This window comes from Anthonomus grandis, chromosome 7 (genome assembly GCF_022605725.1).
Source record: "Anthonomus grandis grandis chromosome 7, icAntGran1.3, whole genome shotgun sequence".
Classification (NCBI taxonomy): Eukaryota; Metazoa; Arthropoda; class Insecta; order Coleoptera; family Curculionidae; genus Anthonomus; species Anthonomus grandis.
In genome coordinates this window covers 33344206-33372192 of record NC_065552.1, presented here as the reverse complement: position 1 = coordinate 33372192, position 27987 = coordinate 33344206, and the positions used below count along the sequence as shown (strand labels likewise).

The 27987-nt window shown below is 32.6% G+C and overlaps 1 long non-coding RNA gene across 1 annotated transcript in view; it reads right to left on the bottom strand.

Moving 5' to 3' along the window:
* Positions 1-215: 215 nt before the first annotated feature.
* The window catches only part of LOC126738813 (uncharacterized), a 33142-nt gene continuing 5370 nt past the window's right edge, over positions 216-27987 (bottom strand). The window contains exons 2-3 of the long non-coding RNA XR_007661448.1: positions 467-631; positions 216-409 (exon numbers count right to left, since the gene is read on the bottom strand). This is a non-coding gene — a long non-coding RNA (uncharacterized LOC126738813). The remainder of the gene's footprint in view (positions 410-466; positions 632-27987) is intronic.

Here is a 27987-nt window from a genome sequence, read left to right as displayed (position 1 = left end):
TCGTTCGGTATGGCGCGAGTTATCCGTCAGCCTGTTGTTTTCCTAATGGCCGTTTATTTGCATCAAATTAACATACGCATATTCCCCAGCCACTTTTAATTTTGATAATGACCCTCTGTTTTCAAAATTAGAAAATGCTAATTGCATAGTGTATAACTGTATATTACTAAATTATGAGAGAACGTATGCTAATATTAGTACAAATATGCTTGAAGCGTTTTTAAGAGAAAGCATAAATAACATTTTTAGTTATTAAATTTAACATAAATCTTTTCTGCAGAATATGTTAGTTGTCATGAACTATGGGTGTCTTTATGCAGCAGCTTCTTGACTTGGCTTTCGCCGAACTTGCCTTTTGTGAATATTTTCATTCTTCAAGTAGATGAATATTAGGGTAATCTAAGGTGATCTAAAATTGGCTCCTTATACTAAATTTGCTATTTTTAAATGCTTTAATGTGGCTAACTATACTAGTAAGTCGGGAGCTGGTTGATAAGCTTAATACCTCTTAGCCGCTAGGCTTGGATGGATGATTTAAGGTGAGTATATGGTCCATTTACAAGAAAGATGATTCGAAATGCAACTTGTACACAAGTTTCCTAGTTGAGGCCTCAGGTACTATGTGTCAAACCTGTAAAAAAAATTTTTTTCAAAATACTGCCTTGTCTGCTTAATGAACTTGAGGTACTAGGACTAAAGTTCTTAGCGTAAAAAATCACGCTCCATTTTTTTCAATGTGTGTAACATAAATATTATGTTTTGTTTTATTATTTTTTTCTTTAGCTGTGAATAACTGGTCGAAAGAAATTTAACACTCAGTCATTTACATTTAATAGTAACACATAACTGTTATAAAAATAAACTGTCATCAATAAACTCTTACCCATAAAGGTAGCCTTAAATCCCTTTAAAAAGGTTGCTTACAGATTTAATTTTTTTTAAAAGTTAAAAAATTTATTTTATAAAGTTAATGAAGTTAAATAAATCAAATAAATAAATTACATGTGCCCCTACTGGAGATTGGTCTAAAAGGTACTTACAGTACTTCTATGGAGAATTTCACACCCAGGCCAGATCACACAACTCAAGTCAGTCACAGGAAACTTTTCCCACAATAAAGCTTTACCTTTGATGAACTGGCTTTACCAAGAGACTTAACTGGCTTGACTAAGAGCACATGTGGCACAAGGGAAGTAATGGTATGGAACGGTAGAGAACCGTAGTAATCCTTAAAAGACACAACGTCTTAAAAAACAACGAAAGGAAACTAAATGTTACCCCAAAATTTGCCTGACTTTCGACTTTTTAGGAAGGTAGTTCACTCATCAGAGTACTTCAGAAAAAGAACCTGAAAAGAAGATGATTAATAACCGAACCTGCTAGATTACAATTTCAGGAGATAATCCCCACTCATCATTAGCAATGATGCCAAACATAACCAAAATAACACACTACCAAAGGATTTTATTCCTAAGTAGAACGTAAATATTACAAACACAACGGCAACAAAGCTGTGTCACTATAAATTGAGAAAGAACATACCTGCAAGTAACACGATTGTTCACTGTCTGGAATTATGATTTAAGTATCAATGGTCAACTCGATCTAGAGCCATCTCGTGACAAGAGTGGTAACCTATTTCTAAGATCCATAAATCACAGAAAAAAACCGCTTCAGCCTTGTAGCGTTTTATTTTTTTTGGTTGCTTTTAAATTATAATTAATACTTCACTAAGATCAAGCGTAAGATTATGCATAAGACCTTCAAGATGACGTCTTTATATAAATTGAATTAAAATTAAAGTAATTTTTTACAATACATGGCTAGTGTTGCCATAAGGTAACCATGTAGTCGAACCTCGAGAAATTGAACTTGTTAACCTAAAGGTCACACCATTTAGGAAGAAAGCCAAAACACAATTTCTGGGTACCTCTTCGATGGATAATCACACGCAGGCCCAGTTCTACAAGAATTGACTTGCTGACAACGTTGTCCCACTTAGATTTAAGTTGCAGCGAGTACGGAAATTAATCTAATCCCAATTATGCGTATGGTATCGAAAATGCCAATACCTAAAAAGTTGATCCTTGAGCATGGCACCAATGACAAAGAACAGACAAATAGAAAAATCACTTTAGTCAGAAAGAGAGAGAGAGAGAGAGAGAGAAAAACAACCTGATGACAATCAATTGCTTAAACATTTAAAACGGAGAACCACTAACGCCATCTAGTAGTTTTTAATTTTTTCCAAGGTCATTAACCGACTTTGCACTAGATGTCGCGATAAGTACATTTTCATACAATAGTACTAAATTATTGCATTATAGAGGATATTCGCAGATCCGTGTTACTAGGCTACAATTTGCCTTGTTACTTATTCCATATTGAATTATTTTAATAAGTAACCTACAAAAATAAAAACGCTACAAAGGTTGAAATAACCCTAATTATTTTAACAGACTTAAAAAAAAATTGTTACAAACAGTACAAGAAATATAAAGTATCTTAATGAAAAATTTTATCGGTAGTCACTTTCCCACACTATTATTAGTTTATTTATAATTTATTTATTATCAAAAACATATTACTATAATAAAGAGAAACGTGTAATTCAGTCAATACAAAACCAATCAATAGCACAACATACATGAATTAAAGGAATAATCTCGCAAGCCGATAAAGGGATCGATCAACCTTGATTTAACCAAGCATACCCAAACCAATTTGGGGTCGGTCAAGTAGAAAAAATTACACCGGTATACTTATTTCCATGGTTATTATTTTAATGGTGGGTATTTCGCTCTTTGCCAGTACATTATCTTTTGCATATTTTGTATGTTATATGAAACAAATCAAGAGGCGGCAGTACAAGCCAAAAGAACTGCTGGTTAATTAAGACCAGGTAATTTGCTTTAAACTTTTATAATTATTCAATATATAGAAAAACTTAAGAGTAGTTTTACGCAAATTAAGAAGTTATTAGGATTCTGAGTTGGATGTTTTTTTAACTGTTTAAAAACTTTTTCTAATTAACTAGTTTACGTTTAACATTAAGTAATATTTATTTAAGATATGCTTCATCAGAATAGCATTCTAATATTAGAGAGACCAGCTCTATTATTCGAAATTTCTGCGGGAACATGGACGGATTTTTTGCGTTAATTAAGGCTCCCCTTGTCTAATTCGGGTTTTTGTCGGGTGTACACGAGAGTGAAAAGCAGATTAGTCCAGCATCGGTCAGCGGACGGGACTGAGATATCGTTTCCACCATCATTAGCTCAAACTTGGGTTGACCGGTTAAACTGCTACCAAGCTTTAGCAATTTTATCAAACAAATATTTATTTATAACTTGTTTTAAATTAAGAGAATACATCTAGGTTAAAATAAAAATTCTAAATCTACAGTTAATGTCTTTAATGTAGTACTGATGGTGACATGTCACTTACAGAGCTTTAAGTCAGTCACGAGTTTTGAACGGATTTAAAAAGGAAACATCCTATTTAGGTCTGATCTTTTTGTGAGTTAAATTTGATGCTCTTATCTCATGTCATGCGCTCTGCTATACTCGCCTGCTATGTCGTTGTTTTTCAGTATGACGTTAATAAGCGTGTGGCTTTAAAGGGGGTAACTGTATTACTTGCAATAGAAGTTCACAAAATAATTTGCAAAATTTCAGGTATTTCTAAAATATTTTTACGATATAGCTTTTATATACATCAGTTTACAACCCATATAGAATCGTGAATCGAATTCTTTGAGTAACAAGCTAAAACAGACCTCCACCTGCGCATAAAAAATAAGTTATCCTATCATTAGAGCCATTTCGTATTTCCAGAAGAGTTTCTGGTGAAATAAAACTGGTACATTCAACAATTTTCTCTTGTCACTCCTCCTAATTTGTTGGCCTACTAAATTCGTGTGTGTAAATGGTTTCCTTAAGATAATAACAATAAAAGTCATTTGGGGACAAATCTGGAGATCTAGGAAGCCGTTAATTATTGCCAGTCCCACTAAAAGAACGGTTACAAAAAGTATTTGTTAAATATACTTTTACCATAACCGTATTATGAGCAGGACAGCGGTCTTATTGAAAATAGACCAATCCCAGACCTAAGTCAAGAAGGATTCGAATGGCAGGAAAAACATGGTTTTGCAGCAACTAATACGGAATCGAAAACTGTTGTGTTTATTTTCCCGAGATTAATATCGAACAACAGAAGAATGATGTTTCCGATGTAACAGAAAAAAAGATTTATCGGAAATTAGAATATTTCGTAAAAAAAAATAATTTTCGTTTGTTTTTTCCATCATGGTTTCACAAAATTCCCTTCCTCGCTGCTGGTCTTCAGGAAATATCTCCTGACTTTTGGAATATTTGAAACATATGTACCCATGTTTTTTTCCAAATACTGGTAACAGTTTTATGGTCCATATCATGTTCCTTTCCAACACTTCTACTTGATTGTGTTGAATTCACTGCTATAGGACACTACAAACTATTTCTTCCAGTAGTTCTTGTTCCTAGACTCTTTCCATAGAAGTTTCTTGCACTTTAGTGTATCATTTATAACAATCTTGAAGATAAAAGGATATCTCAAAATTCGAAACCTCATTTAAAATTATTTTTTTGAGGAAGCACACAATAAAATGAGGCATGCCGATATATTGTTATTCAGTAAAAATAAAAACAGCAAATACCTATCAGTTGATTGAAGGTGACAGCTCATCGATGAGAGGAAGGGACGCTGCCATTATTTTGGATAATGCGTAATCTTCAATTCCCCAACCTGTATACGGAACATGTCAAAAATCAAAATTTCTCATTCGAATTATTTATTTTAAATAGACAGTATTTTTTAAATCCAGTTTCATAATCTGAACCAAATTCTATGCATAATTCATGTAACATATATATATTTTTTAAACAAATTTGAAAAAACTTATGAAAATGCCAAGCACCTTTTGACAACATGCTAATTTTTTTTTCAAAATTCTCATAAATTATGACCTATTTTGTTTTTAATTTTTAATTATAAATTAGTAAATTTGTTGGTTTTTCCTTATTGTTTTTTTTATCCTAAATAAACCCGAAAGAAAAATATTTTCTTTATTGCCGGTTTTTTTTACCAATCCACTGTCAGTGAATTTCTCGTGTTTTATTATTAATGGTATCTAAAAGTACTTCTGCACCTATCTTCTTTTTAAATTCGTTTTCTTCTCGAAAACAAAGATATCCTGGATATTCCACGAAGAAAGACAGAGTATTCCCGCAAAAAATAATAATTTTATTAAACTCTGTTAAATGTGCAGTTTTATAAATATGTCAAAAAAAATCTTATACAATATCATTTCACAAGTCTAAGAAAAGTCAAAGAATAATAAAAGGTATATTACAATAGAAATCCTACAATATTAAAATCCAAGCTCTATTCCGGCACGCATATCTTCAATATTATAAGAAACTCGTTTAATCAATTATACCATATTCCGTAAATGATCTTGAAATGGAAAAGGACATAATCAGAATTCAGTGCCATTTCTTGGCCAGTAGTAAAATAAATCTTTCTTATGGCAAAATTGGATGTGGATAATTGTTGATCCAGGTCATTTATTTAACTTTTCCACTCTAAATGAGAAACAAGAAAAACATGAAGAAACCTGAAGTTAGAATTGAGAAAAGTATTTTTATTATCTTGACTCGAAATTTGACTTGAAACTGTATCTCAGAGTTCTTTGACTTATTGAAACATTTGTGGTCTTCAAGATAGGATGTAAATATTTGTAGAAATATTTCTCGGATTCTATAGTGATCTACAATGATCAAGAGAGTCAGGTGGCTGATAACAGATCAGTTAACAGACGTGGACAAAAAACTGAACTAGACAAAAGAACTAAAGTCTATATATTGTCTCTGTATTTTTTACAAGTTTTTTCTATACCCAAATTGACTTACTGAGATACAAAATTATTTCCAAGATCTAAGGGATAATTGGTGCTATTGAAATTGGCAGAGAATTTTTAGGATTAACTGTGTATTTTTAAATAGTACAGATACAGCTTTTGAAACTTTCTGAAAAATGCGCTCAATTAATCCTGGTCAATATATATCTCAAATAGGACAGCGCAAACTGTTACCGACAGTCAAGCGGTCATAGCAGCAATGATCAACAGGCGTTAGTTCTGAAATTCTACCTAGGCACGCAGGCGTACAGAGTAACGAAGAAGTCAATATTTTGGTAAAAAAAAGGTTCCGGCACTCAGCTTATAGGACCGAAACCTTTCTGCGGGTAAAAACTAAGAAACAACTCAGAGAACGAGTCTGGGATGATCATCCGGAATTAAGGCAATCCAAAATGTTCCTTGGAACCACTGACCTAAAAATATCTAAAGCTTTAACGGGGCATTGTCACCTTCAAGAACACCATAGGAAATTAAAGCTAAAAAAGATAATTGAGGAAAGGAAGAGACTCTATAACACTTAGTAACTGCATGTGAAACCGTTGCCGAAAATCCTGCCATACATCTTCGTAGCTTTAAAAGGAATCATACCATCACTAAAGCCGTCACAATTACTAGCCTTTATCAAAGCAATAGGATTGTACGAAGAAATTTGACGTGAAACTAATATCAAGTAGTAATTAAAAAATGGCACACAATAAATATGGTAGATGGCAGTGTAACTTAACCCTTTTTTAATCTAATTTAGGTCACCCTAATTAAGGTGCCAAATACAGGTGTGGAAATAAGTAATAGTTCTTAGTAATCGAAAATATTTAAAAAAAAAAGTAAACCCATATGTATTTTAAGCTTACTTACTCCCGTTCCCTTTAGCCTTGATTTTTCCCGGCCATAAGCAATGAAAGTGCTCTTTTCTACTAGGAACACGCCCGATACTAATATCATCTAATGACTACGTACTTACGATAGGGAAAATAAAGAAAAACGCCTTTTTTGTTTCAGCCTCGACTCATATTAAGAAGCAAACGATGAATGATTAGGTTGCATTATTACAATAAGATTACAAGAGAAAACTGGGGTCCATAAACTTTTATACCAAAGACGAAGAAGAAGGCTATTTGTAACATTACCAGAAGCCGAGAAGATTATTGTTGCGGGATGAGATGCAACTAGCGTGTCTAGTGGAGCGTGTACGAGGCGGTTTTTTGATCGGGAGCAGCACGTACCTCATTAAAGGCGGGAAGTATGTGGCGAGGCCGAAGATAATGCCCTTATTGTTTGATAAAAGTGATCAGGCTGCTGTAACCTCTAGCCACAACGCAAAATATGAGGTTTATTTGGTGTTTTCGAGATTTTATTATATTATCAATTTGTTGGTGATTTTCCACTGAAAAGTTTATCATTAAAACTTTTACAAGAGGCACTATAAGAGCAGACTATAAATGAATCAGAATGCAGATCTACATTATATAAATTAATTTTTATACATTTTGTTCCATAGCCGCAAATGCCTCCTTGCCAAGATATGATTTTTTTAAATTTAATAGTATTATTGTGTCGAAAACTACAATGCCAAAAATATTTTAACTAGAAAAAAATACTACTGACAAAATAACTATTTACAATAATTGAGGAATTTGGGTGCAAAACTGGATATATCCACTTTTTACCGAAAATCGTTTTTTGACAATTTTTTGTTCTTTATTATCATTTCTATAAGTTCATACATTTGTTTGGAAGCCTAACCGGATATATCCAAATTTTGATAACAAAAGCATATAAACCAAATAGTGCGTATTCTACAACAAGTTGTGCGTATTCTATTACACTTTTTATTATCTATTCTAGTAGTTGTTGTTCGGACGTTGAGTTGTGATTCCACGCGCTTTTACCTTCTGTAAGACCAGTCAAATAAAAGTGTTCTTCTATTGTTTTAAGTTCATAAAAAATCCATTAAGACATCCAGTCATTACAACAGAAGAAAAATACGTTGAAATATATTCGGAAGTGGGTTTGGTAAAAACACTGAGCCTTGACTGGCAAATGTATAATGTTGAAGAAGTGGAAAACGTATATAAAAAAATTAGGGGAATTTCAAAACGCAAAAGAATTCACTTAAAAAAAAATAAGAATGATCGGTTTACATCACTGGGTGACACAGCTTGGGAATCACTTCTTAAGAAGGGCAAATCAGAAAATACAGCTTAACACGCTACAATTAAAGAAAAAAAATTTAATCATTTGATGAAAAAGCATTTTGAGGATGATTGGTGAAACAGGGAAGATTTTTTGTGGTACAAAAACCTATTACATAGTACCAATACCGGAGTCAATGTGGATACTTCGGTAAATTTTGAAACCCAAGAAGAAAATAAGCTATACGATTGCCTGCACGAAGAAAATGCAATACATATTTAATTTTCCTTTTATTACTTTTGTTAAATACTATTTGATCCAGTTTGTTTAAAAAGAAATAAATATATGTTTTTGCTTACAATGTCTCATTGCAAAAACGGATATATACAAACTTTTATTGCTAATAATGACAAATTGTTATTTTTTTTTGTTTCTTTTTATGTTAATAAATTGAACAACCCCGCTTAAATAAAGCTATTTTCTTAAAATATTACTATTTTTAAATATAAACACACAGGGTGTTTTTCGGGTTTCCTGAAAGTGGATATGCACGCAAACTCCTCAATTGTTCAAAGTGTTCACCTTCACAGTTTAAGCATAGTCTAGGCCGTTTAGTGATGTGATTAATAGTTTTCCAAATAATACGGTGGTATTATTACTTAGGTCCCTAGTGATATTAATGATTTTACGAAGCAGTTCAGCCCTGGTAGTGATTTTTTTCAATACACTGAATTTCTCATATATCGCCACAAGTAATAGTTCAAAGAATTAAAATCTGGTAAGCAGGGAGGCCAGGAAAATGCGCCCCTGCGTTCAATCTAACGTCCAGGAAAAGTGTTATTTAACACCTCACATTTAAACTACTATGAGATACTTTAAGAGTATTCCCATTTTTTGTCTTCTTTGAACTGGAACATCCACTAACAACAAAGGCAGTTCTTCTCGTGTGAACTAAAAGTAAATTGCAGGTGTCAAAGGAACACATAAGGCCCAACTAACTGATCTCCTCATAAACTACACCAAACATTAACCGAAAAACGGTGTTGGAAATTTCATTCGATTGTCACATAAGAATTTTCAAGCAGCAAAGGAATTCCCATTCCTTAAATTATTTACACCGTCTTGGGTCAATGTAAACTCATCGATGCACAAAATGTTATTAACCAAATTACGACGTGCAATGAGCCAATTGCAGAACTGCATTCGGCTCAGGAGGACCCAGATCCGTGATCTTGGACTGGTTGCAGATTAAATGGGTACAAACCAAACTTATGCATTATTCGGGTAACACCAATGCGACGTGATATTCTGCGAACACTGCGGTTGATGGTAACCGTTCAACACTATCCAGTATTATATTTTGGGAAGCTGCTGAGGGATGTGTGACGGAAGCATTTGGAAATGATCTTGTTGCTCTCAGTTGAGTAAAAACTCACCCAAATTCTCGTGTATATTCTTCGATTTGGATACCGGAGGTGGTATTCCGCTACTTCTGCTCTATCACTTCCTCCACAATATCCCTATATGTCTGCGTATCCTTCATTTGTAAAAACCAATGCAAACTGACACAACTGTAATAGGCTAACAAACGAAAGAACTATCTATGGCAACAAATAAAAGAATACAAGTATCTATGGCACTCGACCTACTTAATGTTGGTAGAATGTCATACTAGAGATAATTATTATAGCATTGTAGTTTTCGGCACAATAATACTACTAAATTTAAAAACATTATATCTTGGTAATGAAGCATCTGCCGATTCATGTTAATACGACATTTTTGACTTGAATTTACCCAAAGAACAAGTAATGAAATTTTGTGCTTAGGGGAGAGCGGAGAGACTTTGGACATATTTAAATTTCCCACTTAAAAGTAACCGAATTCATTTACGCTTCGTTAGTACGCGTGGAACCGGAAATGAATAACCGTCAAATTATTTGTGCTGTTAAAAATAAAAGGAAAAAAATTAAATTGTGATTTTAGGAATTTTGTCACTTGGCATATAATATTCTGCGAAAAATTTTTTATGATGTATATAATATGATTGTCTGGTGTTTAGTTTTTATTATTGTAGTTAAATTAAGCATTGTTTATTTAGATTATGTTGTTGTTTCAGGGATGCATTAACCGGATTTATGTTGAATTTTAACTTACTTTATAATGTATCAAGGGGGAGACATTGGACACTGTCCAAAACCACCCCATTTTGTCCAAAGTCTCCTCATTTAATTTTGATTCTCTTATTTTTTTAGATGCAAAATACTAAGAACATACAAGAAACTTACAAATCAAGAATTTAACCCAGAATGTATAAAACAGGCAGTAATTGCTAAAGAAATGGCGTCACGAAGCGAAGTCTTTCCTCGCTGGTTGAATTTACCCCAAATTTCTAGTCTTTTCATAAAAGAAGGAAGATGCTTTGGAACGCTATTTATTAAAGTGTTCTGCAATGTTTTACAAATTAACGAAACACGACAATTTGCCTCCTGAGTATGCCGCACAGAACTCTGTCCGTATCCCTGACATTTGGAAAATAGAAAAAATAGCGGGAAGAGATTAGTTTGGACGTTTTTTAAAGCGTCATCCAAGACTATGCATTAAAAACGTGAGGCGACAAGTTTAATACGAATGCCAAGCTTCAATCCTACCAATCTGAAGATTCATGGAAAATGCAGAGATTATGGTGCAATATTAAAACAACGTGCCGACGGATTGAAGTTTCTAAAACAACATGTATCTTTCAATAGATTTACAATAAGAGTAGAAGGATTTTGTGCTATGGTCTATTTATGCACGGTATATTTTATGCAAATTGCCTCAACCAATTAGCGATATTCAGAAGAGATTCAGAGACATGCTAGTTTAACATGGACCTTATTAAATAATAAGGACAAAAATATTTGTTCTTCACTTAAAGTCTAAAAGAATTATTTTTATGTAAAATTCTGGTAGTATTAAATTATTTTTGTATTCAAAAAGAAATATTTTTACCTTTGTCTCCTTTTACCTCCCCTGGCAACTGCAACCCGATATTAAAAGAGAGTTTTAGTAAAAGCTATTTTATAGATTTGTATACTAGGCCTGTAAATTGTTAACCAATATAGACGACTAATCTTACGATAGGTTATTTTATTAACTATATTTTGGCTCTTTAAAAAAAAAATAAAGAGTGAAAAGTGTCCAGAGTCTCCCTGCTTACCTAAAAAAGACCATTGCTCATTTTACCTTTCAAATAGGACCAATTCCAATTGAAAATGAGATATAAGTTATCAGAATAAGAATTTGACATTTCTATAGGTTAAGACACATAAATTGTAGATACGCTAGCCAAAAATGGAACCAATCAAGGACAACCCTTATCAGAGTCTCCTAGTGCTAGTGATATTGATTATAACTTTATTAAATGGAATAAATCATGGAAAAATCTTTATAAGGAATTACAAATAAATTATTGTAAGTTAATTACAAAGGTACCTTTCAAATATCTTTTTTTTAATGGCCTTGTGTGCTAAATGCTCAATTTAGCCACAAGTTCCAAGCTGTATTCATGTATTCCAACGGTATTCATGTTGTATCATGGCTCTTACTATTAACACTGAGAACAGAGAGTAAAATTGTATATCCCTTTGATCTTATGCGCATGAAAATATTGGCTCTAATTGTCTTCCTGAACCAAATAAGACTTAGTATTTAGGATTAAGAAAATAATATTTAAATAATTTTCATGATTTATTTAAAGTATTTCCCAATCATCCCTATATGTCAACTCTTTGTGTTTTTGTAACTTTAAAAATTGCGCTAATAGACTTCTGTGGCGTAAAAAGCGTGACGTTGTCCGATTCATTGTCAAACATAAGCCCTTCAATTGTTTTAAATGCAAGAAAATATTTAAAACTATAAAATAAGTATGAATAGATAGAATAGATAATGTAAAAATTATTATAACCATTAAAAAAATATTGCAATTAGTTGCATGACTATCTGTATGACCCAGGCCAAAAAATAGGACTAATTCAATTCGCTAGCAAAAATAAAATATTAAAATGTGTAGCGGTATTATAGGGAGAAAAATAATAATGATACATACTAAATGGATAATGATAGTTTGGTTATTCTTGGTTTTTTAAAGAAACATTTAAAAAAAAATTAGGTTATCCAATAATGTCAAAAGAAAATTAGGTTTAATTATTAGGTGAAAGCAGAGTAAATGCATAACAGTCTCTAACGTAGAAATCTGTGATGTTTCTACTTCTTCTGCATGGAGGATATTAAGAAGAATGAATTTTCAATCGTACAAACTCTAAATGATGTGTTTAACCCACCTTCTTACTGAACGTTTTATTAAACATAAAAAAAAGTTGACCGATGAGCAAAATTTGACGAAACCATGGCAGAAAGGAAAGGATTGAAAAGCACCCTACCACAAATATTTACTTTATCGGGTAATGTAAGTTCCTAGAGGTAATTCATACAAGCGATATTTAGTGATACGCTATTGGAATTATATCATTCCAGCTCGTATCTCCTGTTTACTAACAATTTTATTACCCATGGCCCTCTGTTTACTGAAGAAATTTTACCAAAATTAATTTTACACACGATCTTCGAACTTAATAAATTAGATTTTTTTTATAAGTGACATTTAAAATAAAAGATGTTTAAAGTCAAATTTGCATCGCTTTTCGAAGTACGCCAAAAAAGCTTTTAGTCGTTGATCTGTCAAATATCATACATCAATTAAGCCTTCTACAAGTACAAATTTTTAATGACCTAAAAATATAAAATGGGTAAATATAAAAACTTCAATGTACCACCCTTTTAAAACGGAAAACTATTTTCTAGTCGAATAAGTAATCCATTCTTGCAGTGGAGTTAATAGGTCAATGGGTAACTAAAGATACTTCGGTCACCCTCCACAAAATTTAATTAAAATATATTAAACCGACCTGTTTCGAACATATAACATGTCCATCATCAGGGCTACTATAAAAGAACCAAGGAAACTGATGTGAATTCTATGAATGAATTCTAATTAATTAACCCGAACGATCCACTGTATTCAAGCACAAAAAGCATATAAATTCCTCGCTTCCCTATTTGAACTCTGCCAATAAAACTTCGAAAGCTAAACTAAACCAATTAAATTAAAATCCGAGACGCGAATCGCTTATTTTCGGCTCTATCGATATCAAATATCCGGTTTACCCATCGGTCGTGTTAACGCCTAAACGCCTCCTCCCTTTGATTACTTTTCCAATCAACAATTTCCCCCTCGATCCTCCAATTTGTTCGACTCGGTTGAATTCGGATTTTGATACAGCCGAAATTCGATTTCGTTTAATTAGGTAACATATATATATTTTTTTTTTTCTACTGTATTCTATACATTTTAAAACAATAAATTAATTTATAATAATAATAACACTGGAGAAGTATAAATTTAACTCAGGAAAAATTAACAAACCAAAATGGCAAGTGAGGCTACAGCGGATATTAGAAGTGTTACATCAGGAAGCAGGAAGAATCATCCAATTTATCATTGGATCATTAATTTATCATCATCAAAAGCAGAATTGAAAATCAAGAAGTAACCATTGACACAATTAAATAGAAATTCGCATTACATGCTACCAGACTTAAAAGATATAAAAAACGTGTAACTCATCACAACAAAACGTAACATGAATGCAAAGAGAATAGAAAAAATACAAAACATATTGTAGTTATGTTTTTTGGTCAATAGACTTAAATAAAACTTACACACTAAAAAAACAGAACTACAAGACATAATTAAGAAAACACATAAGTGGAAGAAATACAAGAAATTCACCTCTTTACATGGATCTACTTCTCCATCCTGAAAAAACACCATATAATTTAATATTTTTACCATATTTTATCATACGGGGTAAGATTATTGAGCCCAAAAATCAAGATATGCAAAGTACAACATAAGTGTATAAAGAGTCAAAGTGTCATATTGAATTTTGGTATATGACTCTGTTCCCCATAGTGGACTCCAACCAGTTTTAGATATTTTTAGAGGGGAATCAATAATTGCAAAATTTCTCAAACATATATTGCAATCTTCGAGAACTAAAATTTATTTCATAAGCTCCAACCCAAACATTCAAACAAATTGCTTTAAAAACAGGAATCTTTCAGGGACTTTCATTAACCACACTATGGTTGTCATACTCATCCGCCTTCAAAATCTCTAAATCAAACAAAAAATGGTTTTAACATTAACAAACAGAACTAGAACTAAACAGCACTATTAATGAGGGAATTAGAAAATATGCGAAAATGTATCTTCCGTCGGATTGAACCGTCCTATTGAATGGCCACCTAGATCCCTGGACCTAACACCTCTTGACTTCTTTTTGTGGGCTCCCCATGTTTTATACTTTCTTGTGAACATTGGTTGGCAAATAATACTTGAGATTAATATTTAAGATTTTATCAACTCAAGACACGAGAATACTATTTGGACATTTTACTTTTTCTACAACTGTCTAGCTAGTGACACTTGATAGATTTTTTCACACCAGTCAATGCCAATAGTCACTATCACTAGTCACATGACACATGGTGTTTTCTATTTGTCTATCTCAAACACCCCATAGAAAGTGCAGGAATGCGGTGTTATATCCAGAGAAATATTTGTAAATGTACGTAAAGAATTTGAAAGTGGGCTTTATTATTGTCCTCAAAATAACGGAAACGAATATTGTTTTCCTAGATAAACAGAAAAGAACTTTTTGAAATGTGGTTTTCTATGGTATCATTGGAAAGCATTTTTCAAGAGGCTCGGTTCTATTTAAGATTTTAGGGGTGTATCACACCCTGTCCAAGAGGTTGCAGATAAGGGTGAGATAATATTAATATTCCCCTTCGTTTTATCGAAACTGGTTTCAATATATGGCCATATCCAGTTTTTAAATTTTCACCCTGTATGTAGCTCTAGTTCCGATTTGTACAATTTATGGTACATATAGGCTTTAAGGTACCTACATACACACTTGAATTTTCTAAGAAATAATCGCAGTTTTTTGACGAAATAATTAACATTATAAGACTTCTAAATTTGCCGTTAGATTCTTTACCTTAAATCTAGTATTTTCTGCATGTTTAAGAATCCGAAATAAGAATAAGAAAAATTTTAACACCCGTATATCAAAAAACGAAACATTTGCGGTATATATACGTTTATATAGCCAACTGTCATTATTTTTTATTCACCCTCTGAAGCTTTCTACACTTCTTTACTCACCCCATATTATTAGATATAGCCCTAAAGTTAAAGAATAAAACAAGAAAATCGGAGTGCAAGCGTCATCTTTACGTTACCACAGCAACTAAGCCGATCAGTAATTCGTTTCAAAATAGAGATTCCTTTTAAGCTACACGTGGCATCAATAAAACCGAAGTACAGAATTCGTTATTCTATAAACCATTGATTCGAGAGCCAACATGCGCGGCGAGTTATTCGAATTCACGCAGAGATGGCGGTAGGCGTATTTTCACATAGAAGACATAAGTAAGAATTCTAGTAAACATTTTACGCATATACTATTAATTTCTCTTATAAAAGTTACAAAATATTTTTTCTCAGTTAAGCCGCATTTACACGGGCAATTTTTTGGGCAATTATTGCTCGGCCACTCAATTGATCAATCTGGAGCAATTAATGGAGCAACATCTAGCAAATTTATTAAAATACGGCAATTATTTCGGCAATATTGCTCCATATATTCTGTATTGCTTAATGTCGCCGAGACGAATTGCTCAACATCTCGCTTCCACTGCGAGAGCGAGGTGCCAGGCGTGCATATGCGGGTTTTTTTTTTGGTACAATCATTTATTTTTAACAAGAATTTTTATTATTTGTGTATATGTGATTGCACGTGGTTCATAGTAAAATGGCTTGGAATAATGAAAAGATTATTGATGCAGTTTATTTGCGTAATTGCTTGTGGGACAACAAAAGTTCTGACTTCAAAGATTGCTTGCTTAAAAAAGATGAATTGACGTCTATTGGCCTGCAGTTTGAAATTTCCCACGACGAGGCAGCAAAAAAAATTAAAAACTTGCGCACATACATTAATAATGAGTTAAAAAAATTAGAGAAGAAGCAAAAAAGCGGCAGTGGTGCTTAAGTTTTTTAAAAGGCACAGATGAAGCTGATTCAGGAATAGAAACGGAAACACAATCAGAGGTAAGTAAATTTATTCAATTTTAATTTAAATAACCCTATTGCTAATTAAAGATCACGTATAAAAAAATGTATGGAATTTTAAATGTGTGAATCTAAATAGGTATACAGGGTGATGCTCAGGAACTCTACCAACAAACTTCACAGGGAGATTCTGCAGCAGTTTTTTTTTTTAATTTTTAACACCATGTAGATCCGAAAGTAAAACTTTTTGAACATAGATTCATAAAAAAAAAATTCTTATTTTTTGTTGGAGAATTAAACCTCGTAACGTTTGTCGGTCGAGTTTCTGGACACCTTGTATAATAAAAATCTATTAAAAAAATTACAAAAAAGCAGATTGCCAAGGAACACTTTCGCGTTCGGGCATAAAATAATGCATAAATTCGTCTCTATTTAGTTTTGCTAATGTAGATGCATTTCTTGGACGTCTTTCTAAATTGGTTAAATCGTCAGGATTATAATTTTGTCTCCACTGCCCAGGTATAATGGTGTCAGAATCGGTATCTTCCATATCAAACATTGCAGTTGGTCTGTATAATTGCCGCGCCCGCTTGAATGGGTAATGTTTTATCGAAAATAACTTTCCCAAAAACTCCTCCATCAGATATTCTGCCTTGGCATCCGACATTTACATACAAAAATTTATAATGAGCGTCTACGACACCAAACAAAACAATGCTATGAAATTTTTTGTAGTTAAAAAAATTACTGCCGCTTTTATTAGGGCACTTTATTCGGATATGCTTTTCGTCTATAAAACCTAAACAATGTGGGAAGTTCCTAATATCTTCATAATCTCTTGATATACTTTTCCATTCTTGAGCGCTTGTAGGCAACTGTAAAAAAAGAAATTAGCTATTTTTAGGTGAAAACAGTTGCAGATAGTATGAATACGGATGAAATGAATAGCCCCCATTTGCCACCACCCTCGCAGTCAACTGGTGCAAATAAGAAAAAACGCACTGAAGATAATCGTTACCAAGAAGCTTGTGAAGTTATGGACCTTGTTAAACAGAAAATTTCTACTAAATCACTAGCCTTTGGAGGGCATGTAAACCAGAAACTTTTAACATACAGCCCGCACGTGCGCAACCAGGTAGAATTTAAAATTTCTCAAATTTTATATGAGGCTGATATGGGCTATTTTGACGAAAAAAATATTAGAATGCAAAAATCATCCTCTATGTCATCACAAGTTTCTGCAAAGCGCCAGCAAATAGATTCTCCAGCTTCTTCGCCTCTTTCCTACATAAATATTCCTTCTCCTAGTCCTACATCGGCATCGGTTTACCAGAATAGGGACTCGAACCTTTCTCCTGGTCAAAAGTTTCACCAACCCAGAACTATTCCTTCAACAGGTGGAAATTTATTTGGGTCTCAGCAGCAAAATAATGTCTTAATGGTTAGAACAATCACAAATATGGACGACATTACTACTGCCATGTAGTACATAACCGATTAAATTAAAAAAAAAAAAACAATTCTGGTCCAATTAATTCCCTCTCCCTTTACCCCTAATTCAGACAGCAATATTATATTTATTTAAACAACAATACAATATGATATATCAGGTAACCTTTAAGTAGTATTAACATAATTATTATATTTTCAAGTCTATTTTTCATTTAAATTTTTTATATCCTATTGTTTTAATTATTTAGTAATTACTGGTAATATAGTAATATAAAAAATTTAAAAAAGCCTAAAAAAAGATTTTATATTGATTTTCGATTTTTTATCTAGTCGCATGATAGATTTGATTAGAGTAACTTCGCGCACGCTACTACTTAAAAGTTAACAACAATGAAAAGTATACCAACTTACCTTTATATATCCACGAAGAACATCAGCAATAGCTCTGCATACCGTAGGTACAAACAGTGCAATGCAAGAATCAGAAATTCGAAACAGATACATTAAACTTTTGTAGGAATCTCCAGTAGCCAAAATTGGAGGGTTAAGGCAAGTTTCGTCGATGCAGAAATTGGGTCTCTCATATTGGTCGTCTGCTTCGTAATTAGTGGGCTGACTTTACTCGTATTTAAAAGAATTTCAAAATTACTTCGGGACATTCGAGTAAAGTTTTTAAATAAAAGATCGTCCAATTCATAACACAATGAAGAGTGTTTTCGTCTTGCTAAAAAGGATCGCACCCAAATACGTCTGTTTCTTTTCTTTTGTTTTTGGCTTAAGATAATAAAAATGCTACAAGCCGCCGCTGCTAGAGAATCAACGTCCATTGCGAGCGATAGTTTTCAACTAAACTGGTCGTGTATGAATTTATTGCTAGTTTCTTGGAGTTGCACCGTATCGCTCAGTATTGCTGCTCAGAGCATTTTTAAAAATTGAAACTTGTTGCCATTGCCGAAATTGCTTTCTATTTCCAAAAGTAAAATTGACCAATATTGCCTAAAATTGAGCAATTTTAATTGCCCGTGTAAGGGCACCTTTAAGGATAAATCTAAAAAAGTGATGTTTAAAATATTCGATTTTGAGAGGTATTTGTCTATTTCTATTTTTACTTTAACAAGTGAAAAGTTACTAATTTTAGAATTAGTACATTTGATTTTCATTTCGATGCTATTTTCAAAAGAAATAGGATTTATCTAAATCCAGACCTAACCAAACTTGTCACCCACTACCAAAGATTATTACTTCCTAGATAGGAAACCTCTATAAGCGCCAATAGAACACTCAACCGTCGAATAAATGTTGCGCTCCCTGAATGTCGAGGAGTAGTACTAACCGGAAGCGAAAATGGATTGACTGATTGACAGGATTGACCAATCCAAATAAGTCAATGAGCTTAGGAGAGCAATCCTTACACACATAAGGCATAACTCGATTGGAGAGAATAAGTGTTCTCATTTCCGCAGTACTTATTCCGGAGCAAGATTTACACGTTACAAGACATTCTTACACAAATTACATGGATATCCAAATATATCGGTGGAACTCTTTGAAAGCTGGTTCTCTTAAAATACATGAACGAAGACGTCTGATGTATGTGCCACTCATTTTGAGGTTAGATTAAAAAAAAACAATTTTAACATTAAAATAGCAGTCCTTGTAAAATCCTTGAAATATTCAATTTAGAGTGAAAAGTTTACAAAAATTATCAGAGGCCAAAAAATAAATAAACAAACTCAGTAAGGTTAGGTTTACATATCTAGGTATATAAATTATCTTGTAGATTTCCTACACTTTGTTGTATTTAATATAGCTTTTGCACATAGATTTATCTTATCTTCAATCATATTTAAAATGATCATATTATCTTCTTTATTTTTGAGTTTTCGAGAAAATTTGGAAAACCTTAAAATATACAAGGTATTTGTATATTTAAATACAAGGTGGATTTTTAGTGGTTTTCGAGAACTTAATTATTTTCTTTATTTTTTGACCAAAACATAGTTTCAAATAAATTTTTATTACTACGGCACTGGAACGCGCAGAAAATTAAAATTATGAGCGTAATTTACGGAAGTATTGTACATTAGTCTTCACTATAAAAATTTGTTCTACATTATACAGGGTTGGTCAAAATTAGTGATTTTACCGCTAGATACAAAAATTGTGAAAAATGCATTTTTTTAAAAGGAACACCCTGTATATTATAACATATTCTAAAAGGAAATTGAAATTTCTTTCTAACGAGGTATCATGTTCTGGTATATCTAAGTAGTTCGGTTTCTGAAATAAAAGCAGGTTTCTGTAAAAATCGGAATATTTTGACATATTTGCTTAAATGCAAACAATGCTATGCTATGGACGTTTGACAGTTACATTTATTTGATCAATAATAGTAAAACAAGTGAGTGTTTCTTTAAAGTAGTTACCTAAAAATTAATTAAAATGGAATGAAATTCTATTATTCATGTATGTTTTCATGAAATATACCCCAATTTACAAAAAATGGATAAAAAAAAATGCGTGAATACAAAATAACTTTATACAATTTATTTCATAACTTAAGAATGATTTAATTATTTACCCTAAGAATATAAGTAATTTACAATAAATTTTCAAAATGATTGCCATTGACTTCTAAGCACTTCAAAATCCTGCGTTGTACAGCATGTATTGTCGCTGCTTGTATTTCAGAAGGATCTTGTTGACCAATGCAATTGATAAGTCGTTGACGTATTTCCTGTTTACTGTTTACCGGTGTCTTGTATACCATTTGCTTCAAATTACCCCAAAAGTAAAAATCAAGTGAGTCCCAAAGGCCTAAACCAGCGGTCATCGAATTTCTCAAATAACTAACGTGTCACTAGAAAACTTTGCTTCATGTGTCCATATTATTTTCTTTAGAAAGTTTGAATCCTCTTGAGTGCGTGTCAGAAGTGTCTTACAATATCGAACGCGACGTTGATAATCATCCAGTTTCAGCTGATGTACTTCTGAAAATTTAAAGGGTCGTCCAAAGTTTTTTGCACAGAATAATAAGTTAGACCTAAATCATCTGCTGCGCTCCGGATATGCGTGAAAGTAGGCCAAAACATTCACGACGACGTCACGATTCACATTCCTCAACAGACGTTACAGGCTTGGGTAAACTTGGATCATTTTTAAGTAGTGAACCAAATTGTATAAAGTTAGTTTGTATTGGCACAATTTTTCTTTTACACATTTTTTTATAAATTGGAGTACATTTCATGCATACGAACTTGCTGCATGTTTTTGCTATAATTTTGTCACATTACCCATAAATAACAAAAAGAGACATCAAAACTTCATTTGAATAACTATTTCTTTCCATTTTAATAAATTTTTAGGTCACTATTTTAAAAAAACACCCAAGCGTATTAACTATTGATCAACTAAATGTAACTGTCAAACATCAATAGCATAGCATTGTTTCATCATGACCTTTCATGGCCAACTAAAGCAAATGTCAAAATATTCCGATTTTTACAGAAAATTGTTATAATTTCGGAAACCGAACTACTTAGATATATATGATACCTCGTTAGAAAGGGATTTCAATTTCCTTTTAGAATGTGTTATAACGCTAGTCTACCGACTGCTTGGTCGGCATATTATGATACAACCAATACAACACACTATTCTTCCGACCACTGTTTTAAGGTTATGTTTTTGTTTTTTGTTAATGTTCATGTTTTTATTGTTTTTGGTTTGCAATCAGTTTATGATGTAGTCTATACAATACATATCTATTTAAAATGTGTGATTTCAGTGTAGGTGATAAGTTTTGTACATTTGCCGATTTAAGTGATAAAATGAAAGCTTATGAAAAACATAATTATGTTCAATTGTAAGTACGGGACTGCAAAACTTTAGAGAATGCAAAGAAGAGTAAACCACAATGTGTGGCCAATGCCAAAACTACTTCAAAATATTACCATTTGGTATATGCCCGCAATAAAGGTGGAAGACAGTTTATTTCGGAAGCTAAAGGAAAGAGAAAATCTAGGTAAGTTCATACTTAAATAAGTAGGTATGCAACACCTTTAAAAAAAATAATTTTTTTCCGTGATGGGAAAAAAATTTGACATTTTATCTCTGTTATCAGGTGCTAAAATGTCACTTTATAAAGTTACTTATTACCCCGGGAAAAAAGTAACAAAAAAATTACACATTTTTTTCCCTTGTATAATAAATAACGATTGTTTGTGTTTCACATTTCAGTACTTTCAAAGAAGAGTGTCCAATGAAACTCCGATTTGCATTATCGGAATGTGGCCAATATCTTGTTGCAGCAGAGGTTTTCCTGCAGCATTCTCATGATGTAACAAAGGCTTTATTTAAGTCTTTTCCAAAACAAAGAAAACTTCAAAGTGATGATGTTGAAGAGGTCCAGAAATTGTTGCAAATGAAATGTAACAAAAAACTGTTAAAAGAATATATTTCCAATAAAACTGGAAAAATTGTTACTTTAAGAGATTTAACAAATGTAAATGCCACAAAGTTAAAAGACATAAAAAATGATGATTTAGCAGGATTTGCAGAGTTAAACAAGAATAAAGACTCCACTGTAGAAATTGTAGTGAATGAAAATAATGAGTTAGTAGGGTTATATTAGGCTGACAGAGATATGAAAAGATACTTTGAATTTTACCCTGAATTTCTTCTTTGTGATTCAACACATAAGTTAAAAAATCTAAGAATGCCTCTATATTTACTAATTATTATTGACGGAAATGGATATTGTGAAATAGTGGCCACTTTTTTTATGGCTTCTGAAACAGCTGAAGCAATTAGAAAAATGCTAGAAATTTTTAAGGCATCAAATCCAAATTGGCATATGACCCATACAATCATGACGGATAAAGACATGACTGAAAGAAAGGCATTTACCGAAGAATTTCCTAATGTCAAACTACTGCTCTGTTTTTTTCATACTCTGAAGGCATTCAGAACTAATATCACAACAGAGGCAATGAGTATATCTGCTGCACAAAGACAAGAATGTTTAAATATTTGTCAAAAAATGGCCTATTCATACACCGAAGAGGAATATTTTAAAAACTTTGATCTTTTAATAGCATTAAATGTATCAAAGGTTTTAAACTACTTTAATGAAAATTGGCACAGCATACGGACAGAATGGGTCGAGGGGTTTAAGAAAAGTGCTGTTACCTTTAACAATAGTACAACTAATCACTTAGAGTCTTTGAATCAAAAAATCAAACAAGTTTGCTCGAAATTTAACAATATAAATGCATTTAATGAAGATTTTTTAACGTTTATTAAAATTCTTCGCAGTGAAAAGCATTACGCTATTCAAATAGTTCTAGCCAAAATTCCCGTGACGGATTTTCAAGCAAACTCTGTAGAGGGAAGGTATTTAAAACTGGTAACACCCTATGCCTTCCATTTTATACAAAGGCAACTTGAGTTAATTATGAAAGTGGATGTTCTAAATTTAAATGAATTTAATAATCTAGAATATACAGTGAAAACACGTACATATGGAGAACTCTCTATAACACAAAGTGGCTGTCCATGTGGATTTCGAAAGGATATGAATCTGCCTTGCAAACATATTTTTGCAGTAAGGCGAAAAATGGAGTTAAGTCTGTATTGTGAGAACTTAGTTGCCAAGCGATTTCAAAAGTCTCATTACATTAAGAGTCACGCTAATGACTTTGGAGGTGAAAAGGAAAATATGGAAGAAGACCATCCTATTGGGACTATAAAGATTTAAAATTATGTAAAGGTTTTATCTCAGCAACAAAAATACAAAATAACCATGAATGTATGTCATAAATTAGCCAATGTTGTTTCAGGATGTGGTGCTAAGAAATTTGAGCACTACATTACAGTTATAAATAATCTATGTGACATGGCGAATCATTACAAAGACGTAATAGTAATAGAACATATTGAAAATATGGGTTAGTTATTGTTTGGTTTCTTTCTATTCTACAATAATTCACTTATTTTCTATTTATATTTTAGATATTTTATCTCCACAATCAAATGCTGGCGAAATTGAGGGCGAAACGGTCCTATGTGATAGTAGTCCTTTAGACCTAACCGACGGCGATGTCCCGGTGAATCAACAAAAAGACGTAGTAGAAGTTATTGAAAATATTGGTAATGTTACTATTTTATTTCCGTAATTCGTTTTAGTATCTATTGTTTTTTCAGAAACTTCAGATCCACAATCAAATATTAAGGAAACAGTCATATATGATTGTTGTCTTTTAGATTTAACCGAACAGAATAACGTAGTAGAAGTTATTAAAAATATAGGTATATGTTATTACTATTTTATTCCAGCAAGTCGTTTGAAGGTCTACTGATTTTTTATAGAAACTTCATATCCAGGATCAAATGAGAAATCAGATTTATTGGAAATGGGGAATCAACATAACCCAGTGGTGGCAGAAGTTATGCATAATAAAGGTATATGTTATTATGTCATTTTGTCAGTTATTTTTATAGGTATTTATTTGCTAATCACTTTCCAGAAACTTCATACTCTGTACAATTAGATGCTGACATGAACATGAATATGATTATTACAAATAATTAAATAAACTCATCAGAACTATCAGAGGGTAATAATCTTGAAAAGTGCAATCAATTGTGCAACGTAAAATTGCCTCTCAAAATGAAAAGAAGAGGCCGTTCTAGGGGCATTAGTACTACCGTTGTGGGTCTGAGGAATAAACGTGGAAAGTGACAAAAAAGTTTTAAGTTTGTAATTATTGTTTTTATTACTTTCATGTTAAATAAATAATAATTTTTACATTATTACGTATAAATAATTTTTTAATAGTTTTTTACTCAATAAAAATTGACATTTCCTATAAACTTTTTATAAGCAAGCATCTTTCGTTCTGTTTGTTTTTTTTTTGTTATTTTTCGAGTGCGGTAGGCAGAATAATAGTTTTGTATATTCTGCCGACCAAGCGGTCGGTAGACTAGCGGAATACACTAAACAGCCGAACTGTCGGCAGACTATACACTTTTTTATAGTGAAAACTAATGTACAATACTTCCGTAAATTACGTTTATAGTTTCAATTTTTTGCGCGTTCCAGTGCCGTAGTAATAAAAATTTACCTGGAACTCTTTTAGTCAAAAAATAAAGAAAATAATTAATTTCTCGAAAATCACTACAGATAGGTATAGAAACAACTTTTACAAAAACTATATAGGGTATTCCATTAAAATAACAAAGTTGCTACTATTTTTTGGTGTCAAATTTTCAAACAAAAATCAATTTTCCGTTCTCCGTAAACGTCTAACCATCATCAACCATTAACCGCCCTGTATATTTGTTTCATATAACGTTTAAAAACTTAAAACTAGATACTTTAAATAGCATCGTATTCGGACTAAAGTAAAAAAGCGGACCGGTTTATCATAAATGCCAACCAGAATATTATGTCAAAAGAAAAGACTGGCGCGCCCCTTGTTAGATAAAATTATTACACGCACAAATGAAAGTATTGATTTCAATAGCGGTGCACACAGTGAACAGATATTGCTTTAGGTTGTATCACAGGTATTGATTTTTGCTTTAAGCATTATCCAAATATTTCTCTTAAAACAGTTTTTTTTTATTTTATAAATTATAGTATAGCAACCAATTTTTTTTTTAATTTCCGTATATTACTATTTAGAAAATACACGAATATTAAGTATAACCATGCATAATTTATAGTTGTGTACTAGGGTGTCTGCGAAAGGTTGGGAAATTGCGAAACTGGATATACTGCAGACCAAAATATGTGAATTTGACTTTTTTAGAAAAATTGTGACCAGTTTACAAATGACGTTCATTAGATGTTCTTTTACTCTCACAGCCGAACACTCCACACAATTCAAGGAGTACACCCTAGATATCAAAACCTGTTCCTTTTTATCCTTTGTGTTTACCAGGTGTTTTTTCAAAGTGTTTACAGTTTTAAAAGCTATTGTAAAACAATGGCTATTTTTAAAAAAGTTTTCAATTGGAAACAAATTATGGTAGAAGAACATATATTTATGGTGGAAAGTGGAAAACCGTTATTAAGTGCAAGCTACTTAAGTATACTGATTTCTTTATAAAAATATTCTTTAGATAGTCGAAGGGTAAACATCCTATTTAACAACGAGTTAAAAGAAGCAGACCTGTGTGCATGTGACAAGTTGTATGATGTTATCAGTTTTGGATGGTTTTCGGTATATATAGAATTTAATATTGTTATTACTTCTTCTCAATAAAAGGTCCAAGAAAGTCAAACTTTTATTGTGCTCTTTTTTCATGGCGAATTTATTTGTCTTCCGAAACAACACAAATATCGTCCACATATATGACAGAAATGCTGTTCATAATTTTAGTCTCCAAATTACTCATAAAAGCTTTCCTCAAAAGGGGAAATGCACGATCCCCATGGCTAAGTCTACTCTCTGTTTGACATTAAACTTGAAAAATGTTTGATCTAAACTCATTTGTAATAAGTAAATTAAGTCTGAAGTGATCAATCTTAGTGTACTAGAAATTGCTAGTAATGATTCCATCAGTTCAATACAATCAGTATGTAGTATACTGAGAAAAAGGTTCTTGGCCTCTTTTAAAAAAATTGCAAATTCAATGGATTTTTTGAGAGAACAACTTGTAAAGCCTGTTTGTTACCTCTCTTAAAACTCCATTCGACCAAGACGAAAGTTTGTTGCAAGGAGAATCCACAAAAGACATCAGTGGTCTAATTGGCAGTCCTACTTTAGACCATAGAATAAATGAGTTCTAGAGTTCCTAAGGTAAAGAGTTGCTCACACGGAATATACTGACACAAAAGGTCAAACAAAACAGAATAAGTTCTGCAAGGTGTAATGTTCGGGAAAGACTTTGATAGCACTTTGGTAGTTAATTCCACATATTTCTCTACTTCACGCTTCTCTATTAAAAGAATAACTCTTATATTCATGACTCTAATCTGACTGTATAATTCTTGTAATACTGGAAGATTTATATACTCAGATATCTCTAGGTGGAATGATGTGGGCCAATTCGGAAAAATATTTCCCGTGATAGTATCGATAAAACAAGGTGCTAGTTATATCTGGATCTCTTACAAGACGTATGGCCCTCTTCTGGATGAAAGCAAGCAGCTTTAAAGTGTGTTTGGTTGCAGAGCTCCATATGTGAGAGCAATACTCGAGAGAGATGGACGAATTTGAGCCTTGTAAATCGTTAAAAGCTCTTGCGGTGTATACAGACTTTTTGTTTTAAAGAAAGTCTCAAGTTTTTGATGATTATGACCATGCACATATTACTTCTAAACTAACAAGCGAACTGATGAAGACAGCGGCAAAATAAGTCCGGACATAATAAGGCTTGAGGCACCAGCGGCAGCCTTCTTTGTAGATGAAGCAGCCTTAATCTTAGCTGCGTTAAACTCTCTAATTGAGTTTTTGCATTAAACTCTCTGAGTCAGTTGCACTCACTTCACTCCAAAGTAATGTTAAGGCATTAATAGTTTTTATCTGACGACGTCTATAGATTGCCTATGGCTGATGTCATTTGGTTGGGTGACTTGAAAGAAGACAGTTGAAGTACTGTCCTGATAAAAAGCTGTAAATTGTATTAGAAGTCTTGTCGTTGATTTACAACAGGAAGAGGGTAGGGGACAAGGTGCATTCCTGAGGGACATCAGCGTTAATTTGAAACCTCTGCGAGGTGTGTCCCTCAAGAACAAACTAGATGAATTGATTTTCGACGAACTTTCCAAGCGAAACAACGAGAGTTGGTGGCAAATTATAAGAAAACTGTTTTTTTTCCAAGTTTTTTATGCCAGATGTTATCCATTGCCTTAGAAATATGTAGAGCTATTGCATGGGATTTGCCATATTTCTCGATAGCCTTGGTCCAAACATGTGTTACATATGCCAATAGATCGCCAGTAGACCTGTGTTTTCGAAAAATATACCAATGGTCGGTAATAATTTTTGTGGACGAATATTTCAAAATTTGCTTGACAAGTTTTTCCATTGTCTTGGCGATTGCCGGGACTAAAGCAATCGGACGAAAATTATTGATGGGCACCATCTTTTTTCTTTTTTGTGCTTAAGTTAGTTACCAGGATGTCAGCATGACCGCATATATTTTTTAATACTATTAGCGGTATTTTATCAGGGCTGGTGCCCTTATTAGTTTTATAAGCCATTCAGAACTTTTTCAAGATCTCTGTGATGGAAGATCATATTTGGCG